An 8,522-nucleotide genomic window follows, 5' to 3' on the forward strand; every position below is an offset into this window, starting at 1 on the left:
ATTCTGATTGGATTGGCGCTTTCCGTACAGAGCGTGACTTGCACAGCAGGAGCAAATGGCCACCAGGTGGCAGTTGCTGCAATGGTGACTTGTTGCTAGGGCTCTCACCATTTTCTATCCCAGAAGCAAGGGGGCTGTTGTTTTCGCTGCATATTTTGCCAACTGAAGTGGCAAGCAGCCCTTCTTTAAACAGCAGTTACACCTCCACTCCCTGGGGCTCCTGTCTGATGCTTACTTTCTAAAAAGCAGGGGAGTGGGGTGTTGCATGGCCTTCATACATAATTACCTTCATCCTTGAGGCACAGCATTCAAGAGCAATAGAGGGACTAGAAAGCAGTTGTGGTTAGTCATTGTGCAGGAATGGAGAGGTAGATCTAGAGTGGGCCATCTCTCCACCTCCTGGACGTGAGAACTTGGGGCACGTAACACCTCTGTCTTTCCAGGACTCAGCTTTATTGTATTAGCCCAAATCCAGCTCATCGCCACCTCCAAGCATTGTTCTAACACCTCAATCACCTCTCCTGATTCAGATAGAACACACAGGGAGATATGGGTATCATCTGCATATTGATGGTATTTCAGATCTCCTGATGAGAGCTCCCAAAGGCTTCATATAGATGTCAAAGGACATGAGGGACAAGAAGGAACCCTGTGGGACACCCCAGGTCAACTCCCAGAAGCCTCCCTCAATTTCTTTCTGAAAGTGGCTCTGTAGGTAGGAGTGGAGTTACCAAAGCACAGTGCCCCCACCTCCCGGTGATGCTTCAAAAGGATACTGTGGTCAGTATCAAAAGCCACCAAGAGATCAAGGAGAACCAGCAGGGCTGCACTCCCCCATTTTCCCCATCTCTCCCAACAAATCAATTAAATGTCATCAATTAGGGTGACCAAGGCAATTTCAATGCCATGATCAGGCTTGAAGCCAAACTGGAATAGCTCCAAGTCATCCGTTCCCTCGAGGTTTGTCTGAAGCTGAGCTGCCTTCACCTTTTTGAGCACCTTCCCCAAAAGGGGGGTATTCACCACTGGACAATAGTTGGTTAACAACTTGCTTGTTAAGCCGAGAACTGAGGATAACTGACCAATGCTGTGAAGAGCTGGCGAGGGAACACCCTCCCTCCCCCCTTTTCCTCTTTGTGTCACCACCACCACTTGGTGTCCTTTGATGCTTCCCATCCGGCTGTCTTTGGCCTGGAGGCTGCTGCTTCGCTGGTGCCCTCTTGCCCTTACCCACTGTTGATGCGCAAAGTCATCAGGCCAACAGTTGGTGGGTGATGCTTTCAGCCAGTGCAAGTAGAACTGGAGCCTCTTCCTTGCTGTGCCTGGATCTTCAACCTGGTTTTGTGTATCGATCCAGCTGCTCGGCCATTGCCCCGTTCGTTCCTGTTGTCGCCTGCTCCTGCTTCGTCGAAAATCTCACCAGACAAGAGTTCTTTTCAGCCCCACCTCAGGCTTGCACGAGTCCCTGCCTTGTCCCAAGGGATGGGAGGAGGAGGAAGACTTGGTGCTGCTGGTGCTGCTGCTTTGCAAAGCCCCTTTCCCACTGCAGCTCAGAGGACTCCCGCTGGCTATCTAGGCCACCAGGGCACCATCTGTCCCTAGCAAGATTATTGCAAATGAAATAAGAAAAGTCTTAGCCCAGAGATTAAAATATTTAATAGACATGTTTGTTCCACAGAGAAGACTGCCCTTCCAAGAAGGGAGCTGGCTGGCTGCCCTCAGCACTTTCCTTGAGCTGGCCTTTCACACTTGCCCCAGCAGGGCAGGCAGGAGGCTGGAGAAAGAGCCAAAGCTCAGTGACAGAGCATCTGCTGGTTCAGTCCCCGACACCTCCAGAGCTGGGAGGAATTCGCTACCTGAAATCCTGGAGCAAGAGCTGCTGCCTTTCTGTGTAGATAATACCAAGCTAGAAGGACCCAACAGTCTGAGTCTGTATAAGGCAGCTTCTCATATTCACTTTCTTGGGAGTAGGTGCCATTGAACCTAGTGAAGCTTGCTTCTGTGTAAATGTGCATAGGATTAGGCTTTGTTACTCTCCCCGTGACATCAGCTGTCTCAGGTGATGGTGCAATGTATATAAATCTACAGGCAAAATTAATTTTGGGGAGTTCTTTGGAGAGCAGCTGCCAGTCAGTGTAAACAGTACTGAGGTGGATGGACTTGTTGGTAGCTTCCTATTGCAGCTTTTAAGCTTTGCTGCTATGCCAGGCCAGGAAGGAAATGCCTGTAAAGCAGAGGGCTGGGGCTCTCAAACATTGGGCACACTGTTTTTCCATAATGATGCCAGCCTAGTTCCTCTGCTCTGCCATCGCAAATGGTTCACTTCTATCATAAGAGGTGCTGGGCTCAAGCCTGTGGGGAAACACTCCTCCAATCCCAGGTGTGAATGGTTAGCCTCTTTGGCAAGGGAATCGGACTCCATGCATGCTCAGAAGCAATTGAATTGCCACACTCATTGCTCAGCTTGCAGCCTGCAACTGACGGCGTTTTTGAGGCTGAATGAACCTCGCCACCTATTAATGAGGATGGAGGCAAGCATGGTCCACTGAAAATTTGCAGGTGAAAGTCTACACAACTTTGCTGGGAAGACTGACAGTTTAAAAGTGCGGTAAGAGATACGTAACTTCTCAAAAGTGTCCTGAACATTTAGCAGTGTCCTGTTTCTGCTTTTAAAACAAACAGCTTGTGACAGACACACTTGCGATCCAACATTGAGGCCCTTCATCACTTTCAGCTGCTTCATTGGAGTTCTTCATGCCCTTCGCCAGCCTGGGCCAAAATAAACGTTACTACCTAGAAACTGCCCGCTCTGTGTGTGGAAGCCCTTCTCCCGCATCCAGATGGATTGTGAGGCATGCTTGGGTTTCTTGGTGATGGCTGAGATGCCATGTGCCCAGACCAATGCTCATCTCTGTTCTTACTTGAAAACATTTGAGGACTGGATCCTGACACGGAAAGCCAATTCCTGAACTAGCAGCAATCCTTCGCCAAGAGAAAAAGCTAATGCCTGTGTACAGGGTGGTGGTTTTTTAAGTTTCTCATGGGTGGGCTTGATTTGCACACCTGTGTCCATCCCTTGACCAAGCACGGACTCAAACGCATGGATAGTCAGTTCCAGATTTAGTACCTCAAGAGATAATTATGTCAATCATGGTCATTTTGCTTGTAGTTGGGTGCAGTGTGGCGCAGCATAACACAAAGTGTAGAGAACTCGTGTAATATCCACGTACGCGTGAATCAGATCTTGCCCAGTTTGGTTCCTTTTATCATTCCAGAAGTTTATTCTGAACATCTCACTCTTCTTTAGTTCTGGTTTAACTAAAAGAGTTCATAGAATAATTCTGGATTTGTAGCACATGGAGTTTCACCTTGCTCTCAGTTCATAGGCATCTCCCCCTTTGCTCACATGAACATGGATAAACCTCAGCCAGAAAAAGAAAAGCAACTTTGATGTGGTTGTATATAGGATTGTTTCAATATTCTTTTTGTGCACTATTTTTGAGGCAGCCAGGGCATGAAGGCAAAAGCCGTCTACCCTTCTGTACGGGTGTATGTGTTTTCAGAAGAAAACCAGGCAGTGTGTATGTGTGGGACCACAGCAATATCTAGTCCAGGCTTCCCCAAACTGTGGCTGATGGGGATTGTAGTGTGAAATATCGGGGGGGGGGGCGCACCAGCTTCAGGAAGCTTGGTTTGTTTGAAAACTTGATATGAGCATTTAAAAATGACATACCCCTACTTGACAAAAGGAAAATGGATCTTTGTCATTGGAACCTTGGGGGTGTTGTCCCACAATTCTGACTCAGGGTCCCAGTCCCCTGGGATGTTCTCCTTCTTGCACACAGGCAGATGGTGGGGAAGAGTTATGGGCAGACAGAGGTGCCCGGACTGGCCCAGCTATTCCTGCCAGTCGGAAGTTGCTCCTGGATGCAGGCACTAGTGGGCACCAGAGCACTGCTCCTGCCTCTGCTAGGAGACAGAGTCATGAAGGTGGCATCATTCTGTCAAACCTGCAACAGCACAGAGAAATGGGGTGTGTTCCCCAAAGGCAATGAAGAGCAGAGAAGGAACAGCTGGGCAGTGCAGGGAGAATGGCAGTGGGAAAATGTGGGGTTGGAGGAAGGAGATATGGGCAATACTTCACCATGTGAGAAGCCACAACCACCTCTTGCTATTAGGCAGCTGGTTGATTGTTATTGATTGTATTGCTGTTGTTTTCTTACTGCCAGCAAGGGGTGCTTGTGGATTTTTCTGCCTCAAATGCCAAAACAACTTACTTTTGGTACGGTGCACATTGACTTTGCAGTGGGGAAGGAGAAGGGGGGAGAGCAGGCATCACTTGCTCTGCTGCCTCCGGCATCAAAATGACTTTGGTTGACCCTGGAGGAAAGTCCCCTCTGCACACAGAGCCCAGGGAAATGCAGTGAACGCAGGGGGAATTCCTGGGATCCTAGTTCCATCCATCCTGCATTATTCCCTTCTCCCTATTGAGCCCACAGAACCTGCGCTGCATGTCCACATGCTACTGCTGACGGTTTGCTACAGAACAGTTAAATATTTGTGAACATATCATTCCAGACCAGCTGAGGGCTAAGGCTGGGTTTAGAAGTGACAGGTGGCAGGCAGGCGAAAGGTGTCTTCACTTCCTTTCCCTCATCGTCAAGCAATCCAGCAGAGAAGGGGAAGCAGTGGGCTTCCACTGGTGCTCAGCTTGTTTTCAATGCTCAGAACTGAGCAGATGGATATGTGGGGAAGAGGGTGTCTATGAGTATATACAGTGTGCTGGACAACAGGCTAATTTCTACACACACACACACACACACACACACACACACACACACACACCTCTATTGCTATTTTATGTATTTATACAACTATTTCTATGCTGCCATGTCATTGGTAGAGCATGAGACTCTTAACATCAGGGTCATGGGTTCGAGTCCCACATTGGACAAAAAATTCCTGCATTGCAAGGGTTGTACTAGATGACCCTTGTGGTCCCTCCCAATGCTACAGAATTCTATAAAATGTCATTAAAAGCAATGCAAATACTTATTAAAGTGACTGGCTAAATAAGCAACTGCATAGACCTGTTGGCATAAAAGGGAATTTGAGAAACACCTTGAAGTCAAAAGCGAGGCTGCCTGCTGAATCTGCTGGGAGAGCGTCCTACACCATGGGACCAGCAGAACTGGGTGCCTGGCTTCTACTGGAGGCGAGTCAGGCCTCTGTAAAATGCAGCGGTTGGAGGACACATTCAAGCCAGGCCTGTGAAGCAGGGATAGTTAGGGGTGCAACCTGGAGAGATTGAGTTTGGGCCAGATAGAAAAGCCTGGAGGGCTGCATCCAGTTCCTGAAGTTCCGCACCTGGCAACACTAAGGGGCTGAGCCTCTGGGTAACAAGATGTGGATTCAGTGCTGAATTCACTGCCCACTGCTGGGAGGGCTGTGCCCTCTGGTTGCCCACTCTGGACTTGCAATGCCACCTGTGTCTGGATGGAAGCAGCCTCTCTTGGTGGCTGCTTGCTGCGTCTCATTTCCAGAGGGACTTGTCAGCCCACCTTGTGCTTGATCTGGCATGTCGGCCTCATGATGGCGGCAAACCCCATAGGCAGTCACAGGAGCTGGCTGCCAGTTTCTGTCCAAGGATTTCCCCTCTTGCTGCGGGCATCTTTTCCCAGACGAGATTGAAAGAGAGAGAGAGAGAGAGCTTCTGAATTTGTAATTAAAGCTTTTATCAGGATCCCTGGTGCTGGGCCAAGCTTTGGGGGAGAAAAGTTCCTTGTCTCCTCTCCGAGTGAGCAGACTCGTTCTTCAACTCCGTCGTGCTCGCCACATCTGGGATTTTTTTTCTTTTTTCCTGAACGTGGCCCCACATGCTTGGATTTGCAGCGTAGGGACAGGCTGTGGGAAAACCCCGAGGGGAGAGTTATTTTATAGTCTCTGCTTGGGGGAAGAAGGTTTAATATCAACTGTATTGAACTGTGAGCTGGAAATTATTTTGCAACACACCTCGCCAAAAAAAAAAAAAAACCCAAAACATTCCGTATCTTTATAGGATGAACCAATATAAATTTGACTGGACCAGTCGAAGGTGCTGAAACCAGGGTGATGTAGCTCCATCTGTTACGTGACTCTGTCCACCTGCCTGACCTGATGCAGCAAATTCATCCAACTTGCGCTTTGATGGCAGCAGAAGGGCTTGATGTGAGTTGTAGTCCAAAACATCTGGAGGGTACTAGGTTGTGGGGTGGGGGCTGCTGTAAGGGTAGGCTTTTGAGGAGGGCAGCCTGTGCTCAAACTCTGGAGCTGCAACAATTCTGGGCTTACACTATAGCTTGTGTGAGATCAGTCCATCCATTCATAAAGCACCTATGTCAAAGGGGCCCTCCCAAGGAATCTACTCCTGGAATCATAGAATTGTAGAGTTGGAAGAGACCATGGGGGTCAGGGGTCATCTAGTCCAACCTGCTGCGATGCAGGAATCTTTCCCCCAATGTTGGGGCTCAAACCCACAACCCTGAGATTATGTCCTACCAACTGAGCTATCCCAGCTCAAAAGCCCTAGCTCCATACCCAGACGTCTGGGATGGGCTCTCCATCTAGTCACCATGCCCCCCCCTTAAAGGCCATGGGATGGGAGATTTGGGTTCTAGGGTTGATGTGGACAGCACCTTTGACTCCACTCCTCCCTGGGCTTTCTGGGTCACGACCTTCCAGCATTCCTTGCCAGTTCCCTACTTTCTTGCCAACAGGCATTCCTGTTCCCATCCCTCCTGACTCTCCATCCCTCCCACCCCTGTTTTCTTCTCTTGGAGAACTGCACAGCTTATTAAAGTGACTAGAATATTTGTGAATATCCTGTGCCATCACTGCAGATTAGGATAACCTCTAAGTTAGTAGGGGGCAAATCATAGGCAGATAGGCCACCTCCCCACACCATTCTCTAGTGTGTGTCTTGTGGTGTGGCCCCCAAAGGGGAGCCTGACCTATTACAGCCGGTCATGCCGAGTCCAGTTCACATTCTGCCAGCCAAAACAGGCTCTCAATGAGCAAAGACAGTCAGGGTGGGAGAGGAACGCAGCAGCCAACAAGTGAGTGGGCAGACTGCAAACTCCCTAGACTGGGGGTGTGGAGGGTGGGCAATATGTCAAAATCAACAGCCAAAGCTTTGCACAGCATGCAACTTCTACTGCTTGATAAGATTTGTGGAAAGAGTGGCAAATAAAAGCACAGGAGCAGGTTGAGATGTTGGCAACCCTCTTTCCGCCACGTCTGTACAATTGTTGGGTTCCCAGCCCTTCCCTTCTCTTGAAACGGAGGCATGGTGGCGACACTGCAGTGTTGCGCCAAGCGTCACAGAGTGGCACAACAGCGCAGGCATCTCGCAGTCTAGCCTCTCCACTCCCACCTTCCTGCCAGCCAGCCAGCCAGCTAAAAATAGCTCACAGGAGCAATGGGGAAAGCAGTTCAGGTGCAGTCTAAATGTTGCTTTCCTCTCAGTCAGCAAGAAAGCCCAGCTGCAGCTACTGGAGCCACCAGCCTGAAAGTGGATCCTGCCTGGCATGGCATGGCAGACAGAAGCACACCAGAAGTTTCACTTTGGGTTTCAAGGAGAGGCTTTTGGGCTTTGTATTGACATTTCCGTGACAGAGCAGGTGGCTCTTGGCTTGTGTTTATTAGGGTTAGGGGTGTGCAATCCTGAACACGCATCCTTGGAAATGAGGGCGAGTTTGCCAGAGTTCTTTGCTACCCTAGTCAAATTATAATTCCTTGCCCATTAAATGCCCTCTGCAGTGAGCTATCCGGAACAGCGTTTTTAACTGCACAATTATTTTCAATATACTTGACAAAAAATACCTCTTTAAATACCTGTTCTTCTTGTTCTCTTATTCAACTTGTTAGACCTGCTAATTCTGCATATTCTATCATCTTAAGTTGCCAATCTTCCTTACTAGGGACCTCTCTCACTTTCCATTCTGGGGCTAATCAGATCCGAGCCATGGTTGTTGCGTACATGTTGCGTACCAGCCAGCGCAGCATCTCCCAAGGAGGCGGAGGCAGAGACCAGTGAACAAAGGTAGGAGGGGGAGGAGACGAATGGGCAAATGACAGGGTCAGTGGGATGTGGAGGTGCCCCAATTTGCCCTCTTGAAACAGTGGGGGTGGGGTATGAGAGTGTGGCTGGCTGGCAACTAACTCATTAAGAAGATTAAGAGCAACATATAATTTCTGTAGGTGGAGCCACATCACCCTGTTGCAGCGAAACCAACAGGCTGTCTTGGCACGGCCATTCTGCCTTCCATCTTTATCTGCTCTCATTTGCCACGATTACGCGAATGGATGTGTTGTTGTTTTAATGGGGTTCTTTTGTAGCCCACCCTGGGATTGCCTGCTATGAAGGGCAGGCTGAAAATATTTTCAGTAAGTATGTTAAAAAAAAGGTTGTGGCGCCTGAAAGATTAAACAGATCTTTCAAGTGCCACAAGCACTCTTTCTTGCTTTTAACAAATTATAGAATA

The sequence above is a fragment of the Zootoca vivipara genome, chromosome 6, assembly GCF_963506605.1.
Source record: "Zootoca vivipara chromosome 6, rZooViv1.1, whole genome shotgun sequence".
Lineage (NCBI taxonomy): Eukaryota > Metazoa > Chordata > Lepidosauria > Squamata > Lacertidae > Zootoca > Zootoca vivipara.